Raw genomic sequence first — 24,160 nt, 5'->3', positions numbered from 1 at the left:
CCTTTTTGGAAGGAGAAGGAGAACTAACATGCTTGCTGTTGTTTATTTGCAGTCCTGGAGAAAACTGATCTAAAATCCACATTGTTTTGCCTCATTTTGAGTGGGGCTGCTTTAAGTACTGTTAATTTCCAAAGGAATAAACATTTGCTCATTTCCTCCTTAATGCAGTTTTGGAACGGTTAGCATGTGTGGGGTGGTTTAGCGGTGTGTGCTTGAAGAGCTGCTGTACTTCGGTCGCTCAGTTGTGTCCTACTCTTTGCTACCGCATGGACTGCAGCATGCCAGGCTTCCTTCACCATCTCTCGGAGCTTGCTCAAACTCATCTCCATCGAGTTGGTGATGCCATCCAACCATCTCATCCTCTGTCGTCCCCTTCTCCTCCTGCCTTCAATTTTTCCCAGCAGATGAGTGCTGCTGCTAAGTCACTTCAGTTGTGTCGGACTCTGTGCGACCCCATAGACGGCAGCCCACCAGGCTCCCCTATTCTGGGATTCTCCAGGCAAGAACACTGGAGTGGATTGCCATTTCCTTCTCCAATCCAGTATCCCCATCTAATTAATTAATTAATTTTGTTGGTAGTGTTTTTTGCATTCCCATCAGTGGCAGGCATACTGAAGAGCCGGTATTCGGGAAACATTCCTTTCCAGTTTATCGGGCAGTAAGCTACACACTTCTGTCTTTTGGGATCACCTTAGCCAGCTAGGCCTTTTTTGTATGCTGAATATGGAAGATGGAAGTGTTCGCTAATTGCTTTGGTGGGCTTAACTTCCATTGCGGAAATTTATAAATAGGTCTAGTTCCTTTTTTAAATTAAGTACAGCATTTCAGTAAGGCTTTTGAGAGGTGTAGGTAGGTGTGTGTTGCCAGCGTTGGCGTTCCGTGCAGAATAGGCAGTCGGTGTTGGAAACCCGTGCTAAGCTGACCCATTTTGACTGTGTTAGGAGCCTTGCTTTCATTAGGAGCCTCTGCTGCTAGAGAAAAGAGAACGAGCGAGGTAGACGTAGAGCTGAGCGTAAATGAGAGTTCATTGTGTGCTGCCTGGGCAGCCAGTGCCTCTGAATATTATGGGGAGAGCTAGGAACTGCTTGTTTGTGACTCAAACCAGCCTAAACTGGAATCATCCAGTTTGAGTTGGCGGCTTGCCACCTCCCAGAGGCTTCCTTATTTTGCCAGTTTTTGCCCGGCCCTCAGCACAGGGGGCGGGGCCTGCGCGTGGGGGCTGGCCCGATTTGGGGAGGAGCGCCTGGGAAGTGGCTGCAGGTCAATCCAGGTGTGTTCCTAAGGAGGCAGCCTTTTGAAAAATTCAGGAGGCTAAGAATAGAAGCTGATGTGAACACCACTCTTCAGTGCATCTTTCCATTATTACTCTCTTGTTTTAACTGTAACTTTCTCTCTTCTGCCCCTTAGAAACTAAGGCTGGAAAAATAGCTTCTGCTGTACCGCTGCTTGGGTATATCACAGCATGTTCTGTATTTGGTGATATGGAATTTGTTACCCCCCAATTAATTAATTATCAGAGTTCCCCAGGAGCTTGCTTTTAGTTGTTAGTCTGTTTGCAGTGAAGAACTCTCTGCCATGCTCCTTTTCATTCTCTTCACCGAGGTGCTGGGATTTATTTTGGCTTGTTAGGTGGAAGGAATGAAAAATAGGTTAGGGGGATAAACGTGTGACTTGGTATCTTGTGAGTTTTAATTTAACTTTGATGTAAATTTTTAAATGTTGCTTTAAAAATTAACAAAAAGTAATTTCAAGTCCTAAACAAACTTTCAACTTAAAAATACTGTGCCAGATTGTATTTGATTTAGAAGCAGAGTCAAAACAAAAACGCTTAAATTGCAGATTTTTAGTGTCATGACTGCTTTGTGCATAGCATCTTTCACAACTTTCCTCTTTGACAAATAAGGGAGTTAAATATGGCCTAATTCCTGGTCAGAAAACACTGAGAAGTCACTAAAATATTAAAGCCACAAATAAAGGACTGCATTTATTTTTGTCTTTAGAAGTGCCAGAGCTATATAGAAAATGTAAGTGCCTATAAATTTGTTTATGTTTTAAACTTTTGGAATGAGATTGAAACCTGTGTTTTTTTTTTTTACTTACGGTAGAAGTTTACTTAGAGTGGTTTTGGAGACCTTGTTATTCTCTTTTATCTTTTGTGAGTTGTTTTCACTTGAAGGCTTTCTATGGTCTTTCTCAGAAGCCATGGTATAATTTTACCCTGCCCTGAACAACAGGATCATCCATGCACAGAACTAAAGGGAAATGTGTATTCTCCTTTTAAAATAAGTAGTAGCATTTTGTGAAGCTTAGAATTAGCCAAGATTTCATTGTCTGCCTTCTCCCCCTAGTTTTTTTTTTTTTTTTTAATCTGTTTCTTCGAGTACAAACTGTTTACCCTTATCTGTAAAGGATAGTTTTGTGATTTCCTCTCTTGAGAAAATGGGAAGAGCACCCTTTGATAATTTATTTACTTAAATTATTAGTCATTCATTAAACTAAATACTACTAGGGTTTCATACTGCTACAAATTGTATAAAGTCACTTCTGTGGGACATTTTCCTACATCTGCTTTGTAGGATAAAGGAACTTCTCTTTCCAGGTATACAAGATAGTAAGTGAAATATATTTTAAAATTAAGTTTGCAAAACAGAATTGGTTTTCCTAAGAATCTGAGTCATACTCTTAAAAAAACTTCTCTTGGTTGTAGAATGGATTAAAAATATATTCAAATATATGGTGATAATAATATGTATTCTTTGAATCAGATTGGAAAATATGTAATTCAAGTAAAATAAGATTGGACTTTTTAAAATCTTTTATTTATTTTTTTAAAATTGTGTTTATTCTTGGCTGCCCTGGGTCTGTGTTGTGCACTGGCTTTCTCTAGTTGTGGTACACAGATTTCTCATTGCGGTGCTTCTCTTGTTGCGGAGCATGGGCTCTAGGCTGTGCGGGCTGTAGTTGTGGTGCACGGGCTTGGTTGCTCCACGGCATATGAAATCTTAGTTCCTGGACCAGGGATCAAACCTGAATTCCGTATATTGGCAGGCAGATTCCCAACCACTAGACCACCAGGGAGGTCCAGAGGACATTTTAGAATTTGACTTGGTTAATAACCTTTTGAGTTTTTCTTAATCCCATTAAATTAGAAAAAAGAAAAATTGTTTTAAACTTGTGTGAATTGCTGGTACAATCCCAAATAAAGGATGGTGTTTTGTTTTTTTTTTAAACTTATCAAAAAAGATAGTTTTTAAATTTTAAAGTGATAGGTACCCAAGAACTAAGTTCTACTTTGTCTATTTATTCCTCTGTACTCTTGAAGTGGAAATGTATGTTTTCAGGGATCAGTCTGCTCACTTACTAGAGCTGTCTGGAATTAAAATGAGAACTTATGTGACTTTAACAAAATAACACTTTTCCGTTAGTTTTTCTTAATGATTTTTGTGTATACTGTAACAATTATTAATTTATTTGAGAGAATATTTATTTCTGTATTTATGGCTGTGCTAGGCCTTCATTGCTGTTCTCGGGCTTTCTATAGTTGTAATGAGTTGGGACTACTCTCTAGTTGCAGTGGCTTATGTTGTTGCACAGCGTGGACTCTAGGGCTCTCGGCTTCAGTAGCTGCTACTTGAGGGCTCTAGAGCGTGGGCTCAGTAGTTGTGGCACGTGGGGCTTAGTTGGCCCTGCAGCATGTGGAATCTTCCTGGACTAAGGATTGAACCCCTGTGTCCCCTGCATTAGCAGGCAGATTCCTAACCACAGGACCATCAGTAACAAATATTTTAAAATGTGCTAAACCTCTGAAGTGTTACCTATCATAAATGGCGTTTCTTTTAAGTACTGTAATGGCTTTAACATGTTCTTGTTGTTCAGTCGCTCAGTCATGTCCAACTCTTCGCGGCCCCATGGACTGCAGCACGCCAGGCTTCCCTGCCCTTCACCATCTCCCAGAGCTTGCTCAGACTCATGTCCATTGAGTCGGTGATGCCATCCAGCCATCTCGTCCATCCAGCCATCTCATCCTCTGTCGGCCCCTTCTCCTCCTGCCTTCAGTCTTTCCCAGAATCAGGGTCTTTTCTAAGGCTTTAACATGGCCTCTTGTTTAAGAATGATGTGTTTGTTTATTGGGGAGCTTTCTGGTTCTAGAACTCAGTTGTGCATTACTGTATACTCTAGCCACATGTGGCTGTTTGTGCACCAGTACTGATCCACGCTGTAACACGATGAACCTAAAAAAAATGCTTAGTGGCAGAAGATGGTAGGAAAGACCACATATTATATGATTCTCTTTATGTAAAATGTCCAGAATAGGTAATTACAGAGGCAGGAAGTAGATTAGATTAATGGTTACCTTGGGCTGAGGATGGAAGATAATGGGGTGTGCTGCTAATAGGTATGCGTTTTTTTTTTTCTTGAACAATGCAAATGTACCAAAGTTACATTATGGTGATGATTGTATAATTGTATAAATATACTAAAACCTATTAATCGTATACTTTTAAATAGGTCGGTTTTATGGTATGAAATTATATCTCAGTGGAACTATTTTTAAAAAATACAAAATTTTGAAGATACAGCAAAACAAAGTTACTAGTTTTTTTTTTTTTTTTTTTAAGTTACTAGTTTTTATGTTGACTGCATGTTGAAATGACATTTTGAGTGTATTACATTAAATAAGATACATTATTAAATTTCACCTGTTCTTACTTTTTAAGGTGTGGCTACTTTAAATTACATTTTTGTCTTCTATTAAATTTCTGTTGGACAGCACAGTTTTAGAAATTAACTCTATCAAGATGGAATGTCATGGAGTAGTTTGTGCATTCATATTTAGTGCTTTTCATTTTTTTTTTTTAGAGAGAATAGCACCCATTATTTTTAAGTCCCAAGACTTAAAATATAGTCTTTGCTGAGTCTGTCTTTTTCAAATTTAGGATTGATCAGCCTAAAATATTAAAATGCATGTTGATTTCCAAAGTGGCCAAGGGAATGTCTCAGTTGTTGAAAACCTTTAATGTGTAAGTCTCCAATAAATTAACCTTCTAAGAAGAAAATTATGTCATCTTAACTGAGTGATATTTTCTAATTAAAAAAAAAAAACAACAGCACCTCAACCCCTTAATCTGAAGGTAATTTTTAAATGATGGCTAATACTTTTGATAAAGGTTTAAAGTGTGTTTAAAATACATGGAATTCTGGTGTTAAAATTAGAATAAGACACACATTTAATAGATACTTGTCTTGTTTCTAGATGCGATTTATGTAACCAAAACTGGGGAGTTCTGTGACTCTCTGAGTGTTGTTTTTGATCCTGGGGAGGGGCATACTCCTCTCCTGAATGTGCTGTGTCATGGCAGTTGGATCCATTTGGAGTGCCGCTTTTGTTTGTTTCCATTGGAAGAAATCGCAGAGGAGTTGTTTAAGAGGAAGGACTTGAGGCTGGGGTTTTTTAGTGAGTAATGTGAAGTCATTTATAAATAAACACATGCATCAAACAGTGGGTGGCTTTAGGCTTCCTAGTGGGGAGTTAGGTGCCCTGGTAACCTCTTGAGTATGGAGCTACCTTAATAAAAAGTTTAGAAGTGGAAAATAGCAAGCCTCTTTTTAAAAATCTGGATAGGAAAGAGTTGCAATTAGCTCCAAAGTTAAATTGGAGAAAGGCAAAACCCAAAGTTCAAGTTTACTTGTGGGTTTGGTAAAGACTACAGCATTTGTACATAACCATTTGGGAATTTAAAAACAACAACAGCAAAATGGTTTCGCTTGATCCATATGCTTTCTTGGTTTATGCCTTTTAAACCAGTTAGTTGTTCATACAAGAAATAGATCTAGTTTTACACTGTGTGTAGTTGAGGAAGTAAATCCCACTGTAATAATTAGCAGTTTAGATTTCTCCTCAGTTTGTCCCTTGAATGATACATCCATCCCATGGATGTTCTGAGGGCTTTGCTGCCTCACAGAACGATGTCTTGTTCCTTAGGCACATGTGTTCTATCTGCCTGTCACTTCTAGGATGCCTTCATGTTTGGTGCTCTTTGCTTTGAGTTACCTGTGTATCAGGTTTTGTGAGTTTTAAGGTTTTGTGAGTCTTACATTGCCAAAAATGTAATGACACTGCAGGCTGAGGCTTTTTGGAATTTAAGCTAAAGGTACTTTTGACCCTAGAGGAAAGGCTACAGTGGGAATATATACGTAAGTAATTTTCCCACTTGATCTGCTACAAATTTTTTTTCCGCTATGAATCTGTCCAGGCAGAATCTGATCACATACCTGCCCCACCCCCAAATCTGTTTAAAAAAAAAATAATAAGCTGCACTTTGTGACTAGTTTTCTGCTACCCCATCATCTTAAAATTAACTTGGAAGTTTTTTAGAGCCCCATGAAGCCCATCAGCAAATATGCCACGCAGTTCTTAGTAATAGATTTATAAGAGCTTAGCCACTTTCCAATTTTTTTCCAATAGCCAATTTTTGCTATTGTTATTAGAACCCTAAGATTTGAAACCACCAACCTATAGTTTCTTAAAAATATTTATTCAGTATTTATTTATTTGGCTGTATTGGGTCTCAGTTGTGGCATGAGGGATCCTTTTGTTGTTGTGGCACATGTACTCTCTAGTTGTGGTGTGAGGGCTTAGTTGCTCATGGACTCTCTTGTGGTGCGAGGGCATGTGGGATCTTAGTTCCCCAACCAGAGATTGAACCTGTGTCTTCTGGATTGCAAAATGGATTCTTAATCACTAGACCACCAGGTCCTCCAAATATGTTTTTAATGCCTAAACTTGTAAGCCTTCAATTTTTAAAAAATTGTGGTAAAATATATATAGCATAAAATTACCGTTTTTAACTGTTTTCAAGTGTACAGTTCAGAGGCATTGAGTATATTTACTTTGTTGTACAACTACCACCACCAGTCATCTCCAGAACTTTTTCATCTTCCCAAACTGGAACTCTGTAACCATTAGACAATAATGGTTTCTCTTCCCTAGTCCCATTCTTCTCTCCCCTAGTCCCTGGTAACCACCATTCTAGTTTTTGTCTCTATGAGTCTGACTGTTCTAGGTAACTCATAAAAATGGAATAATACGGTATTTGTCCTTTTATGTCTGGCTTATTTCACTTAGTACAATGTTTTAGAGATTCATCTATGTTGTAGCAAATGTCAGAATTGTCTTCCTTTTTAAGACTGAATAATATTCCTGTAGGCTTTTGGGGAAGAAAGCTTTACTTATCTAGCTGTTGTTCTATAGATTAACTATTTCCATATTCCTTGTATTTAATTCTACTAAAAAATAGTATCAGTAACAAGCTTAAAACATTAACTTGCAGCTGTAATTGCACCCAGAAGAGTTACTTGTACTTAATTTTTTTGTTACCAAGCTACGCATATGCTACACATAGCATATTTAAGCTCAATTTTAAATAGTATTTTCCACCAAAATAAGGTGCTTTTTAAAAAATTGTCCTTAATAATTTTGTTTTTTCCTTCATTTATGTAAACTTTTGGAGTTTAGAATAGGGAGATAAATAAAATCAATTATTTTAATACTGCAGTTGAATTTACCACTACTTTAGTGACCATGAACTCTACACCTGTTTAATCTTACCTACGTATAAGGCAGAGAAAGTACCTAAGGTTTAAGCATGCTTGATATTTACAAATGCTCATAGGTAAAGGCTAGGTGGAAACTAAAACCCAGAAAAGTTAATTTTTGAAGTGTAGATTTTCTATTATACTTAGAAATCCTTAGAAAATAAATTATTTATTTTTTATATTAGTAGAAACTAATTGCAGTGTAAAGAAAAATTATTGCTGGTGGATTATGGCTCTCTTTCTGCTTCTAGCTGTGTCTGTTGAGGTAAAGGTTACACATAGGCATATGCACGTGCGTGTGCACACACACACACACACACACCCATGGAGTATTACTCAGCCGGCAAGCAACACAGTCAGACCTCGAGATTACTATACTAAGTGAAGTAAGTCAGAAAGAGAAAGACAGTATCTTTTATCACTTATGTGTAGAATCTAAAAAGATGATATAAGTGAATTTATTTATAAAACAGAAATAGACTCAAAGACATAGAAAACAAACATATAGCTACCAAACGGGGGAGGGATAAATAAAGAGTTTGGGATTAACAAATAAATACTACTGTATATAAAATAGATAAACGGTAAGGACCTACTGTATAGCACAGGGAACTATATTCAATATCTTGTAATAACCTACAGGGGAAAAGAATCTGAAAAAGAGAATATAAATAACTGAATTATTTTGCTGTCCACCTAAAACTAACAAACATTGTAAATCAATTATACTTCAATTAGGAAAAAACAGATAAATGTTGAAAGAAAAGGAGACAAAACTTCTATTGTCGGTTTCACTATTTAAGTTAATCATCATATTTTTAAAATCAGATCTTTTCCCATTAGAAGTCTTTGTGGTTTCTAATGATAGAAGAAATATGTGGACCAAAACAAAATTGACATTAAAATATTGGTTCCATAATTTTAAAATGCATTTTCACTCATTAATATATTAACACGGTCTTTCTCAATAAGTATCCTAAATACCAAGAATTTAACTTTTCATTGACTTTTGGTCTAAAGAGTTTAATTTATAATTTATATAGTCAAGACCTAAAATGCTTTCCCTATTTCTTTCCAGATAGTTGTGGGAATCACCAGTTAGAGCTGACTCATTTCTCTGAAATTATTTCTGGGGCACCTTTGATGAGCCAGGTTGTGGGGCCTCGATTCGGCAGAGCCTTATATAAGCCAGGTTGTGAGGCCTCGATTCAGCAGAGCCTTATATAAGCCAGGTTGTGGGGCCTCGATTCAGCAGAGCCTTACTGACAAAACCCAGCACGTAGCTTGTTACATTGACTGGTTTGGAATCTCTCCATTTGTTTCTAAGGAACAAAGAGAAGTACAGTTCATTTTGTATTTTACTTCTTAGGTTTTGTGTGTCTGTGTTCAGTTCATTCGCTCACTGTGTCTGACTTTTTGCCACCCCATGGACTGCAGCATGCCAGGCTTCCCTGTCCATCACCAATTCCTAGAGCTTGCTCAAACTCATGTCCATTGAGTTGGTGAGGCCATCCAACCATCTCGTCCTCTGTCCCCTTCTGCTTTCAGTCTTGCCCAGCATCAGGGTCTTTTCCAATGAGTCGGCTCTTTGTATCAGGTGGTCAAAGTATTGGAGCTTCAGCTTCAGCATCAGTCCTTCCAATGAATATTCATATTCAGGACTGATTTCCTTTAGGATTAACTGATTTGATCTTGCATTCCAAGGGACTCTCAAGAGTCTTCTCCAACACCACAGTTCAAAGCATCAATTCTTCAGCGCTCAGCTTTCTTTATGGTCCAGTTCTCACATCCATACATGACTACTGGAAAAACCACCCCTTTGACTGGACGGACCTTTGTTGGCAAAGTAATGTCTCTGTTTATTTAATATGCTGTCTAGATTGGTCATAGCTTTTCTTCTAAGGAGCAAGCGTCTTTTAATTTCATGACTGCAGTCACCATCTGCAGTGATTTTGGAGCCCCCCAAAATAAAATCTCACTGTTTCCATTGTTTCCACATCTGTTTGCCATGAAGTGATGGGACTGGATGCCATGAACTTCATTTTTTGAATGTTGAGTTTTAAGCCAACTTTTTCACTCTCCACTTTCACCTTCATCAAGAGGCTCTTTAGTTCCTCTTTGCTTTCTGCCATAAGGAGGTGTCATCTGCATATCTGAGGTTACTGATATTTCTCCTAGCAATCTTTATTCCAGCTTGTGCTTCTTCTAACCCAGCATTTCTCATGATGTACTCTGCATATAAGTTAAATAAGCAGGGTGACAATATACACCCTTGATGTGCTCCTTTCCCAATTCTGAACCAGTCCCTTGTTCCTTGTCTGGTTCTAACTGTTGCTTCTTGACCTGCATACAGATTTCTTAGGAGGCAGGTCAGGTGGCCCAGTGTATGTATATAGATAACATGAAATTTACCATTTTAACCATGTAAGTATACACTTTAGTGACATTAGTACATTACCTTGTTGTGCAGCAATCACCACTGCTCATCTCCAGAACCCTTTCATCTTTCCGTTATACAAGAACTCTTCATTCTCTTCTTCCCCAGCCCCAGGCAGTGCCATCATTCCTTCTGTCTTTATAAATTTGACTGCTTGTTACTTCATAAAAATTGAGCCATACAATATTCACCCTTTGGTAAATAGCTTATATCATTTAGCATAATATCCTCAGAGTTCATCCAAGTTTTCGCATATGCCTGAATTTTCTTCCCTTTTAAGGCTCAATAAAATTCCATTGTATATTGATACCACATTTTGTTTATACAGTTGTCTGTCTCTGTACCCTTGGGTTACTTCTACTTTTTGGCTATTAAACATGCGATGAATGTGGGTGAACAAATATCTGTTTGACCCCTGCTTTCAGTTCTTTTGGTTATATATCCAGAAGTGGAATTGCTGAATGGTTGTGGCAATTGTAATTTTTTAAGGAACTACCATACTATTTTCCACAGTGTCTATACCATTTCCTTTCCACCAGCAATGCGCAGGAGTTCTGGCTTCATTCCATCCCAGCCAACATAGTTATATTCTATTTTTTTATAATTGGCATTCTAATGAGTATGATGGAGAAGGAAATGGCAACCCACTCCAGTATTCTTGCCTAGAGAATCCTGTGGACGGAGGAGCCTGGTGGGCTGCTGTCCATAGGGTTGCACAGAGTTGGACATGACTGAAGTGACTTTTCATGCATGCATGCATTGGAGAAGGATATGTCAACCCACTCCAGTATTCTTGTCTGGAGAATCCCAGGGACAGAGGAGCCTGGTGGGCTGCTGTCTATGGGGTCGCAGAGAGTTGGACACGACTGAAGCGACTTAGCAGCAGCAGCAGCAATGAGTATGAAATGGTATCTTGTTTTGATTTGAATTTCTCTAACAGTCATGTTTAGCATGTTTTCATGTGCACCTTGGCCATTTGTATCCTCCTTGGAGAAATGTCTGTTCAAGTTTAAAGATACTCATTTTTGCATCTGATGGGTTGTTTTTTTGCTGTTGAATTATATTGTCATTCTTAAAGGCAGTCTTTAAAATGTCTTAAAGTTATAAGGCAAAATACCCCCTTAAGTTCTTTATGCAGAATAGAAGTTTTATTCATTTCTCTGACCATGGTACTTTGGTGAGAAAAATATCTAGTTGTGATACTGAACTATCATCTTAAATCTCTAGGTTGAGGGTAAAGAAAGCTGTTGAGTTGAGGAACAATTTTAACGTGAATTGGAGTAGTTACCATTGATGTGAACCTGATAGAGTCGGAGTAGCTGTGCTGTGTTTTTCACCCATATATTTCACCATTTATTCAAAAACTATAAAACAGTGTTGTCTGCAAGTACTTTGATCCTGCTATTGACATGGCAAAGCACATATTATAAAAAGCTGTGTGTGGTTTCCCTTTCTGTCATGTTTTCCAAAATCAAATGACATCAGAACATTTTTGATCCTAGCTTCCTCTCAGTCGAATCTATAAAAGTTGACCTTTTTTTTTTTCCTGTAAGTTTTGGTGTTATTCAGAGATTTTTATGAAGTGATGAATACATAATTTTAAAATATTTATTCATTAATTTGGCTGCATCAAGTCTTAGTTGCAGCACATGAGGTCTTCGCTGGGGTGCACAAACTCTCTAGTTGTGGCTCTCAGCTCGGTAGTTGCAGCTTCTGGGCTCCAGAGTACTGCTGCTGCTGTTAAGTCACTTCAGTCGTGTCCGACTCTGTGCGACCCCAGAGACGGCAGCCCACCAGGCTCCCCCGTCCCTTGGATTCTCCAGGCAAGAACACTGGAGTGGGTTGCCGTTTCCTTCTCCAATGCAGGAAAGTGAAAAGTAAAAGTGAAGTCGCTCAGTCGTGTCTGACTCCTAGTGACCCCATGGACTGCAGCCTACCAGGCTCCTCCGTCCATGGGATTTTCCAGGCAAGAGTACTGGAGTGGGTTGCCATTTCCTTCTCCAAGAGTACTAGGGCTTCAATATTTGTGGCAGGCACTCAGGCTCTCTAGTTGTGGCATGTAGGTTTTGGAGTGCATGGATACATGCACTCCTATGAACACAACTACAACTCAGTAGTTGTGGCACAGCGGCTTTAGTTGCTTTGTGGCACATGGGATTTTCCCGGACCTGGGACTGAACCCGCATCTCCTGCATTGCAAGGCAGATTCTTAAGCACCAGACCACCAGAGAAGTCCCTGAAGTGATATATTAGTAATAAGGAAGAGTAGTGACTTTAAGGACCCCACATTTGAATTGCAGCTTAAAATTAGCACATTGGATTTGCAAACGAAAGGAAAGCAGTCAAGGAAATAATGTAGGCTAGATTTTCTCAACCTTGGTACTATTCATATTTGAGGCCAGATAATTCTTTGTTGTGGGGACTGTCTTATGCATTGTAGGATATTAGTAGTATCCCTGGCCTCTGCTCACTAAGTGGCAGTAAGCTTCATCCCTACCCACAATTGTGACAACCAAAAATGTCCCTTGGGGGACAAAATTGTCCCAGCTGAGAGCCGCTGATGTAGGTCTTCACAGTTACAAGATTTTTGAATGAAATAGAATAATGCATCCAAAGACTCTGGACTTTGTTAGATATTTAAAGCATTGTATTGTGTGTTATAGTTGTGATTTTTCTTTCATCACATTCCCTGGTGGCTCAGACGATAAAGCATCTGTCTACAATGCAGAAGACCTGGGTTCGATCCCTGGGTGGGGAAGATCTCCTGGAGAAGGAAATGGCAACCCACTCCAGTATTCTTGTCTGGAAAATCCCATGGACAGAGGAGCCCGGTAGGCTACAGTCCATGGGGTCGCAAAGAGTTGGACACAACCAAGTGACTTCATGTTCACTTACACTTTTCTTTCATCCCAGAAAATGTCTGTTTAAAAAATCTTCTACAAAGTTGTAGATGACGGGATCCATGAAGTGTTTTTGTTTTTACAGTTACCAGTGATTTTTCAGTCAGGTTAATAATATGTGTCGAAGTCCTAGAATCTTGGCTTAGAACAGCCATTGTTTTTCTTGAATAACTAATGAAACATTAAAGAAGAAAGACATACTTTGCAGTTTCCAACAAAGTCATATTTTATCAGAAATTTTCATTTCAGTCTTAGATACTGAATGTAGGTAATTACCTTCATTTTATTGAGCTTGGTGTACTTTCTTAGGCATCAATTTCAGTTGCTTGCATAATTCAAGTCAATAATTTCTTGGAGGCACACATCCATTATACATTGGGCACCATGGCTAGACTCTGTTTACAAAGATGAATCCAGTCTTAGACTTTTAAGAGTCCAGTAAATGAGTGGTTATAATACTGAGTGAAGAGGTTTGAGACAGACATTGTAGTAAAAGAGGTTTAGAAATACACAACTAAGAAACTAACGAATGCTTATGGGGTGGGGTGAGGTTGTCAAGAACAGCTGCAGAGCAGGAGGTTAACTTTGGATCTCACTAATCCTTGAAGGCCAATCAGGGAAGTACAGAAAGGTGTCCTCAGAAGGAGCAGGTATGCACAAGAGCGCTCATACTGCTGTGTGCAGGCAGAGCGCTAAGCAGTCATCACTAACTCATTAAATCCTCACCACAGCCTCTCATACGTGGTAGGCATTATGACCATTTACATGCAATAAAATGAAAGATTAGAGAGGAAGTAATTTAACTAAGGACTTACATCTGATAAGAAAAAAGGGAGGTACCCATGATTAGAACCTGGTATACTCTTTTGTTTTTTGTTTTGGCTGCACTGTGAGGCGTGTGGGATCTTATTTCCCCACCAGGGACAGAACCTGTGGAAGCGCAGGGTCCTAACCACTGGATCATCAGCGAAGTCCCTAAACTGGTGTACTGTTACGTGGGTAGATCATTGTTGTTATTTAATCACATAGTTAGATGTATCTGACTCTTTTGTGACCCTATGGGCTGTAGCCCACCAAGCTCCTCTGTCCATGGGATAGATCATTAGTGGGTGGGATACAGTGTGACAAGAGAGTGAGAATGAGCAACTAGGCAGTTAGTTTGGGGCCAAGTTGTAAAGGGTCCCCTCTCCCATGTTGAACAATATGGAGATGTCAGAGCTGGAAGATTTGGAGGGAGGTGGAGAGTCAGAATCCTAGAGTTAGCAGGACCTTTGAAGGGCTCATAACCCACTAGGGAAATTAAAGTTTAGAGAGGCAAAATGACGTACCTTGCCAGACTGAACAGTTGAGTATTTCCTTCCTGATTTTCTTATAAAACCAAAAAACCACAGACTTAATTCGGCAATTCAGGTTGTATCAGAAGTGGTGGAGTGTAAAATGGAATTAGGATCACATCAGACCATCTACTGAGCTAGTGGGGTTTTTGTTTTTAGTCTTGTTTAAACTTTCTGGTGGGCTCAGGACCCTTTTATTTTTTTTTAATTACTGAGCTTTTGTTTATTTTGTACTGTCTCTTGACATTTTGCCATATTAGAAATTTAAACTTTAATTTGAAATTTTATTGATTTCATTTGTCATAACTTTTTTCTTTCCTTTTAAATTTTAATAGTTTATTTGAGCAAAAATCTAACTGAATTGGGCACTGCCAAACTGGAAGTGGTTAGGAGTGCTCCATCAACAGGAGCTGGAGTGAAAGATTTTTATGGAGAAAAGCAAAGCAGAAAAATTATTTGATCAGTTATATTTTAGTATTTGCCTTATTTGGAAAAGCCTGACTGGCTGTTGGTTCTTGGTTATCCTTAGGTTTGATTTCCTAATCTTGAGGCGTTTGCAGGCTTAGGTTTGGTTTACTTATGTAAGGCTGTAAATTATTAGAGCCACCTCAGTCTAATGGTCTCCTTGCTTAATTAACACCCTCCCCCACTTTTGGCCCTCTTCTCATATAGGAGAGTTTAACCAAAAATTTGGTGTAAGCACCACTCTTGGTCACCATCAGGTTGTTGTTTTTGTCTGGGTGTGAAACTCATAGGTTATGAGTCTGGTCTGTGAAAGAATTGTTTTTGCTGTTCATCTTATTTGTATTGCTGATGACTACAAACATGAATTTAAGACCCTTGAGAGATTACAGCCCACCAGGGAGAGTATAATGATGACTGTCAGTTGGATAATACCAAGAGACTAGAATGCTCCTTAAGGCTCCCTGGGAACCAGTCAAGTTGGTATCTAATAAAGCAAAGAATGTACCCAAAGGGGCATTAACCTGTCTTAAGTCAAGTGGCTTCTTTGTTAATTTCCTGTGTTTCCTCCAGGATCAGAGGGATTGATCCAGGTATAGCAGGAGGTATTTGCTGTGGCATAAACTTATGGCTTGTTTTGCCAGTAATTGAAAGCAATTCTGTTATCCAAACCACCTTAGCAAGAAATTCTAGGGACTTTTGTTGTGCGACTATGGCCTTAGTGATAGATTTAGTGGCAATTGCCAGAGTTAAGGACATTGTGTTCCTGTGCTTTAAGGACCATTGTCTCCCTGTGCATAAAAAGCTAGTGGCGCAAAGACAAACCGAATAGTTTCATATTGGAGACAAAGATCTTCATCCATGATCTTGGGAGAGCCATCTACCTCAACTTCTCTGCTTCTGGGGAGGAAGCTCCATAGTCAGTTTTAATTTTAGCTCTCTAGCTGGGTGACATAACTATCTTTTAAAACAAAAAAGAGTGAGATGAGTGGCATCTCAGCAGATAGCTAGATTCTTATAACACTTCTGTATTCAAATTGTGATTATAAAGTTTTTATATGGAAAAGTGTGAACTATATGAAGAAAATGTGGCCTCACACAGACACATAATTGAAATAGGGAGGACCTCAGACACCCTCAAAAGGGCCTTGGAGATCCCCACAGGTCCTCACACCACATTTAGAGAACTGCTGCACTAAAAAGATAAGATTGTCTTGAAAATTTGGACTTGTGAAAAACTGAACCTAAAGGGATTATTAGCTGGTATGATGATATGTTCTGTTTAAGAAATTAGATCATTTTACCCTTTCACTTTATGGAAGCCCCAGAGACAGCAGGTACATTTTGAATTGCCCAGGCCTGATGGAAAATCTGCACTTGGCATCTTTTATCTTAAGCTTATATATTGACTGTATATAGAGAAAAAATTGTTAGTTGCGTGATAGAAGAGAAGAGAGATTGTTGGAAAGTTGTCGCTTGAGATTATGTCTGCTTTTAACAAATCAGCCTTCTTAACTGTTCTAACTGCCGAGTTTTTTAGTCACTTTCCTGGTTCCTTTAAAAAAAAATCCACTTAGGCCATACTTTTGTTTCTCAATTTGGTGAAATGCTTTTAATATTCCAGCTTAAAAAAAAACAGCATAGATGCGTATTTATCATAATCGAATGTTTACAAATACGTGTGTGTGTGTGTGACTGGATGTTTGTTACTCTTGTGTGTGAACAAATTTATCCCCGAGTCATCTTATAAATGGGCTTCCCAGGTGCCTCAATGGTAGAAGAATCTGCTTGCACTATAGGTGATGCAGGAGACTAGGGTTTGATACCTGGGTCAGAAAGATCCTCTGTAGGAGGACATGACAATCCACTCCAGTATTCTTGCTTGGAAAATTCCATGGACAGAGAAGCCTGGAAGACTACGGTTCATGGGATCGCAAAGAGTTGAACACACTGAGTGACTGAGCACATCTTATAAATAGACATATGCAGTATCTTGACATTTTCAGTGTTAAGAGTCAAATGCTCACTGTAGTTCTGTGTTTAAAATGGCTGTGAAAACAGTAACGGTTACTTATTTGACAACATAATTTGGTTTAAGAGAATCCTGGCATCCCATATTCTGTTTGCTTATCAAGAATTACTGTGTAACCAATCACTTGTATTTCTCCACTATGGAAAATTTCGATCAGATCCACTTCTTAGTTCTCTGAATAATTTTTCTTTCCGGGGAGGAGGGAGGGCTGTGTCACGTGACCTCCAAGACCTTAGTTCCTCGACCAAGGATAAACCCTGGGCCCACAGCAGTGAAAGTGCAGAATCCTAACCACTGGATCAGAAGGGAATTCCCCTTAGTAATCGTAATTTAAAAATCTTAAGCACATAACAAGAAATAATTCAGCCTTAATTGTCTTATGTGCTTAGGAAAAGTGTAACTAGATTTCTTTTAAATTGTAATTCTTTCAGGTTCTTTACCATTTAGAATTTTTAAGTGGTGTTGAAAATATAATACTGATCCGGTCAGGTAAATTTTTATTTGTAGTTTTTTTATCAAAGTGAAGTTGACTTACAATGTTGTGTTAGTTTCAGGTGTACAGCAATGTGATTCAGTTAAACATCAGTCAGTTCAGTAGCTCATTCGTGTCTGACTCTTTGTGACCCCATGGACTGCAGCATGTCTAGGTTTGTCATAGCTTTTCTTCCAAGGAGCAAGCATCTTTTAATTTCATGGCTGTAGTCACCATCTGCAGTGATTTTGGAACCCAAGAAAATAAAATCTCTGTTACCTTTTTTTTGTTTTTCAGATTCTTTCTCCTTAGGTATGCTCAGTTGCTCAGTCATGTCTGACTCGTTGTGATCCCATGGACTGGGGCCCACCAGTCTCCTCTGTGGGATTTCCCAGGCAAGAATACTGGAGTGAGTTTCTATTTCCTTCTCCAGGAGATCTTCCTTATTCAGGGATTGAACCTATGTCTCTTGTGTTTTCTGCATTACAAAGGGATATTTTACCCACAGAGCCATCATTGGAAGGCTTATAGGGTTATTACAAAATACTGGGGATAGTTCCCTGTGTTATATAGCAGTTGGTTATCGACTTTATATATAGTAGTGTGTATATATATTAATCCCAAACTCTTAATTTACCCTCCCTCCCACATTCTTTTTTATGGCTGAGTAACATCCCATTGTATACATACACCATATCTTATCCATTCATCTGTTGATGGACACTTAAGTTGCTTCCATATCTTGGCTTTTATAAATAATGCTTCAGTGAACATTAAGGTGCAGCATGAATCTTTTCAAATTATGGGGTTTTAAAAAATATTTATTTAGTTGGCTACATTGGGTCTTAGTTGTACACCAGAGCTTCACTGTGGCACATGGGCTTCTCTCATTGTGGCCTGTGGGCTTCTCTCTAGAAGAAGTCTAGCTGATACCCAGACTCTAGAGCACATGGGCTCTCTGGTTGTGGCAAGTGGGATCTTAGTTCCCCGACCAAGGATCGAACCCACATCCGCTGCATTGGAAGGTGGATTCCGAACCCTGGGATCACCAGGGAAGTCCCCAGGTGTGTTTTTTCCTAGATATATTCCCAGGAGAGGGATTGCAGAATCATATGGTAGCTCTGTTTTTTAGCTTTTTATGGAACCTCCCAGTGTTCTCTGTAGTGGCTGCACCAATTTAAATACATTTCCAACAGTGTAGGAGGGTTCCTTTTTCTCCACACCCTCTCCAGCATTTATTATTTGTAGACTTTTTGATGAAATATTCTGATCAGTGTGAAGTGATACCTCATTGTAGTTTTGATTTGCATTTCTCTAATAATTAGCGATGTTGGACATCTTTTTGTGTTTCTCTTGTGGCCCAGTAAATTTAAAGCCCACTTTCTTAAAGCTATTAGTTGATGCATCTTCATTACCAATACTTTAGACAATTTAGATTGGAAAGCTTCCTATTAACTATTCTTGGCTCTTAAGAAACAACTGAAATAACTATACAGGCTTCCCTGTATAGTGTGGCTCAGCAGTACAGAATCCCCCTGAATGCAGGAGCTGCAGGTTTGATCCCTGGGTCAGGAAGATCCCCTGGAGGAGTAAATGGCAACCCACTCCAGTATTCTTGCCTGGGAAATCCCATGGACTGAGGAGCCAGGTGGTCTACAGTCCAAGAGTCAGATACAACTGAGCAACTGAGCACAAAATACTATGCATTGTAAATTTTGATGAACTCTTGTGATTTTTCAGTTTTAACAAGATTCTGAAAATAAGAATTTTTAAAAGTTAAAATTGACACAAAAATTCTGAGCATTTGGTTTTTATTTCAGTTTATAGGGCTGAAAAGTATTTGGGAACCTGCTTTGATTCAAGATCTTGAAATCCACACTACATTTAACAGATTACACTGGAAATATACATTGCAGTTTTGGGTTAGCATAATAAAATCCAAACTCAAAAGTTATATTATCATTTCATAATTTATTTAAAAACCTTTCCTTCTTTTTAGTTATAACTCCAAATTGATCAGCAGATATTTCTGCCAGTTAAATTTTATATCTTGTTTCAGAATTGGTGTGATAGCAGGAAATTAAACAAAAATGTGATGACATTTCTATCATTGTTTTATGCCTTCAGATCATAATCATTGATTCCTCTGCATTTTTATAACATAAACTTAAACAGAACTCTGTTGGGACATTATTTTGGTACCCCAAAATTCTGCTTCTGGCCATATTTGTTTACATCTTTCCCTACTATTGCTAAGGAATTTTGGTGTATATAATGGTAGTATTGATAGTAAAGTGTTTTCCTTAATGGTGATTTTATGGTTCCTTGAAATTAAATTGATAAGTCATATACATATTTTATATTGTAGTCATCTGGTGGCCTTATGAATAATCTTGTATTGCTTGGAGTATGTAATACATGTAACAACCATTTTTTTTCCTTCTGTGCTAAAAACAGATTAATTTTGTTAACCCTTGATTTGAATGGGGCTTCCCAGGTAGCAGTAGTAGTAACGAATTCACCTGCCAGTGCAGGAGATGCAAGAGACTTGGGTTCAATCCTGGTCAGGAAGATTCCCTTGGAGAAGGGGATGGCAACCCACTCCAATAATCTTGCCTGGAAAATTTCATGGACAGAGGGGCCTGGCGGGCTACAGTCCATGGAGTTGCAAATAGTCGGATACAACTGAGCACGCATGGGTTAATTTGAATGAGAACAGTGTCCTATTTCGGAGAAGGCAATGGCACCCCACTCCAGTACTCTTGCCCTAAAATCCCATGGATGGAGGAGCCTGGTAGGCTGCAATCCATGGGGTCGCTAAGAGTCAGACACGACTGAGCGACTTCACTTTCACTTTTCACTTTCATGCACTGGAGAAGGAAATGGCAACCCACTCCAGTGTTCTTGCCTGGAGAATCCCAGGGATGGGGGAGCCTGGTGGGCTGCCGTCTATAGGGTTGCACAGAGTCGGACATGACTGAAGCGACTTAGCAGCAGCAGCAGTGTCCTATTTGGGCTTCCTAGTAGCTCAGCTGGTAAAGAATCCACCTGCAATGCAGGATACTCTGTTTCAGTTCCTGGGTTGGGAAGATCCCTTGGAGGAGGGACAGGCTACCCACTCCAGTCTTCTTGGGCTTCCCTGATGGCTCAGATGGTGAAGAATCTGCCTGCAATGCGGGAGACTCCCATTTGATTCCTGGGTCAGGAAGATCCCCTGGAGGAGGGCATGGCAACCCACTCGAATATTCTTGCCTGGAGAATCCTCATGGACAAAGGACCCTGGTGGGCTACAGTCCATGGGGTGTCAAAGAGTCAGACACGACTGAGTAAGCTCAGCACAGCACAGTGTCCTGTTCAGTTTGTTGACATTGTTGAGCTGCTCAGTTGTGTCCAACTCTTTGTGACCCCCTAGACTGCAGCATGCCAGGCTTCCCTGTCCTTCACTGTCTCCTTGAGTTTGCTCAAACTCGTGTCCATTGAGTTGATGATGTCATCCAACCATTTCATCTTATTCACTTGGTAATTGTAACACTACTTTTACTTTATAACTTAGAAAAAAATTATTTTTATTGATGGGAAAACTGAAGCCCAGTCATTTCTAGGAGGCCTGGTAGTGATGACTTGTGATTCTGTCTTGAGGCTTTTATCCATAGTAGTTTGTATTTTGTAACTCACATATCTCCTTTTGGCTGTTACTGGCATAGGTTTATTTCTTTATGTTTTAAACTGTAGAAAACTCTGATAACTTCATAAAATTTTTAATATTTTGCCTTATTATGTGAGAACTAAATAAAAATGCTGTGTAAGTTGTATTTTCTTAGTATATTCCACCCCCGGCCCCAACCTGAGGTATTAGAAAAGCAGTAGCAAGTTGGTCTCAGTTCTTGGAGTTGAACTTACTCATCTGACTGGTTTAGAGTTTGTTGTGGATGTGAGAGCTCTAGTCTAAGTGCAAATGACAAAAACTATTGAATTTTTCTTTTAGGGAGTGTGCCTAAGGTGGATTTACCACCTGTGCCCCACCCCCAACCCCCATCCTGAGTTGTTTGCTTAAAGGATTAAGTCTTCCACTATAAGGAGCTGAGAGTATGAAGCAAAATTTCAGAACCCTGTAAATAACAGAACCTGTATATAGCTTTTTATTTTTAGTGTATTTGGAAATGCTATAAAAGAACTTAAAGCCATAGCAGTCTTGCTCATGGAGTACTGAAATGATAATTTACTATTTCTCACATGGTTCTTGGGCATTATAAACATGTTATAATGTCTGTCTCTTATTCTGACCATGTTACCGTGTTGGTTATGTTTTCTTCTTGTCTTTCTTTTTTCCCAGAATTTATTTTTAGTTGGAGGGTAATTGCTTTACAGTTTGTGTTGGTTTCTACCATACATCAACATGCATCAGCCATAGGTACATGCACATCCCCTCCCTCCTGAGCGTCCCCCACCCCATCCCACCCCTCTAGGTTGTCACAGAGGAGCAGATGTGCGCTCCCTGTGTCATAAAGCACATTTCCACCGGCTATCTGATTTTACAGATGGCAGTGTATATGTTTCAGTGCTACTCGTTCAATTTGTCCCACCCTCTCCTTGTCCCTGTGTCTACAAGTCCATTCCCCATGTCTCTATTACTGCCCTGCAGATATGTTTATCAGTACTGTCTTTCTAGATTACGTATATATGCGTTAATATATGATATTTGTTTTTCACTTTCTGACTGACTTCACTCTGTATAATAGGCTGTAGGTTCATCCACCTTATTAGAACTGAGTCAGAGGAGTTCCTTTTAATGGCTGAGTAATATTCCGTTGTGTACATGTACCACAATTTCTTTATCCGTTCATCTGTTGATGGACATCTATGTTGCTTCCATGTCCTAGCTATTGTATATAGTGCTATGATGACTATTGGGGTACATGTGTCTTTTTCAATTATCATTTTCTCCGGGTATATATCCAGTACAGGAGTATTTGGATCATATGGTAGTTTTATTCCTAGTTTTTAAAGTAATCTCCATACTGTTCTCCATAGTGGCTATATCAATTTGCATTCCCACCAACAGTGCAGTAGGGTTCGCTTTTCTCCACACCCTCTCCAGCATTTATTGTTTGTAGATTTTTTGATGGTGGCCTCTGACCAGTAGAGTGATACCTCATTGTAGTTTTGGTTTGCATTTCTCTAATAATGAGAAATATTGAGCATCTTTTCATGTGCCTGTTTTTTGTTGGGGTTGTTTGTTTTTCTGGTATTGGGCTAGATGAGCTGTTTGTATATTCTGGAGGTTAATCCTTTGTCAGTTGTTTCATTTGCAATTATTTTCGCCCTTTCTGAGGTGAAATGTCTTTTCATTTTGTTTATTGTTTCGTTTGCTGTGTGAAAGCTTTTGAGTCTAATCAGGTCCATTTGTTTATTTTTGTTTTTATTTCCTTTACTCTAGGAGGTGGGTCAAAGGGGATATTGCTGTGATGTATGCCAAAGAGTATATTGCCTATGTTTTCCTCTAAGAGTTTTATACTTTCTGGCCATACATTTAAGTCCTTAATCCATTTTGAGTTTATTTTTATGTATGGTGCTCAGAAATGTTCTAGTTTCATTCTTTTGCATGTAGCTATCCAGTTTTCCCAGTACCACTTATTGAAGAAGCGATCTTTTCTCCATTGTATATTCATGCCTCCTTTGTCAAAGATAAGGTGGCCATAGGTGCGTGGATTTATCTCTGGGCTTTCTGTCTTGTTCCACTGGTCTATATTTCTGTTTTTGTGCCAGCACCATACTGTCTTGATGACTGTAGCTTTGTAGTATAGTTTGAAGTCAGGAAGGTTGATTCCTCCAGCTCCATTTTTCTTTCTCAAGATTGCTTTGACAAAACACAAATTGTCTTTTGTGTTTCCATACAAACTGAAATTTTTTGTTCTGTGAAAAATATCCACTAGTATTTTGATAGGGATTGAATTGGATCTGTAGATTGCTTTGGGTAGTATAGTCATTTTCACAGTATTGATTCTTTCAGTCCAAGAACATGGTATGTCTCTCCATCCATTTGTGTAATCTTTGATTTCTTTCATGAGTTTTATAGTTTTTTCCATACAGGTCTTTTGTCTCTTTAGGTAGGTTTATTCATAGATATTTTATTCTTTTTGTTGCAATGAAGATCTCCTTTTCTTTCAACTGTGATTGTCTTACACTTCAAGGTTTGCATTAAACTGAAGAGAAAAATTAAATTTCATTGACTCACATTTCCCACATTATTCACAGAGAAAAGAGCCTAACTGACAAGACTCTAGTGATTTGTATAATGTTTCTTTATTAATCCTTCAAAAATTTAAACCTGGGAAATTACTTTGAATGTCTGTTTTTTCCTAAAAGTTAATATCTATGAGGTGGTGGTAATAGTAGTAGTAACAATAATAGTAACAGCGTTGCCACTTCATTTATTTCTTGCCAGTCATATTCTGAACTCTAAACCTGTGTGTTTTTTTTGTTTCTTAACCTTGTGAGACAGGTACTATTATTATTATTCCCATTTTTACAGATGTAGAAACTAAGGCTTAGCAAGAGGTTAAGTGACTTGTCCAAGGATACATGCTGTATGTCTGAGTTAGGATTTAAATAGACATCTCTGAATCCAAAACTCATATATCCACTATTTTATTAACATTACCCTTAAGTCATATGTGTTTACTAGTCTTGTTTTATTTGGAAAAAATTGTTCAGATTTTGCACAGAACAAAGCATTTGTCTTTCGGTGGCCTGTGGTGGTAAAAGATTGTTACTTTTACTTCCACATTCTTAGGCCAGTGAGTGCTGTCTTCTGCCATCTCTGAAGTAAGAGTATGAAATAGATGTGGAGAAAGTAGGGTATCCAGAAAACCCAGACCTGAAATTTAGACCTTTTGATGATTGCCACTTGTTGACTGTAAGAAGTCT

At 38.7% G+C, this 24,160-nt stretch overlaps 1 protein-coding gene across 1 annotated transcript in view; it reads left to right on the top strand.

Moving 5' to 3' along the window:
• Window positions 1–24,160, top strand: part of SPEN (spen family transcriptional repressor) — a 92,540-nt gene that overhangs the window by 38,482 nt on the left and 29,898 nt on the right.

The sequence above is a fragment of the Bos indicus x Bos taurus genome, chromosome 16, assembly GCF_003369695.1.
Source record: "Bos indicus x Bos taurus breed Angus x Brahman F1 hybrid chromosome 16, Bos_hybrid_MaternalHap_v2.0, whole genome shotgun sequence".
Classification (NCBI taxonomy): domain Eukaryota; kingdom Metazoa; phylum Chordata; class Mammalia; order Artiodactyla; family Bovidae; genus Bos; species Bos indicus x Bos taurus.
This window is presented reverse-complemented; position numbering and strand designations above follow the sequence as displayed.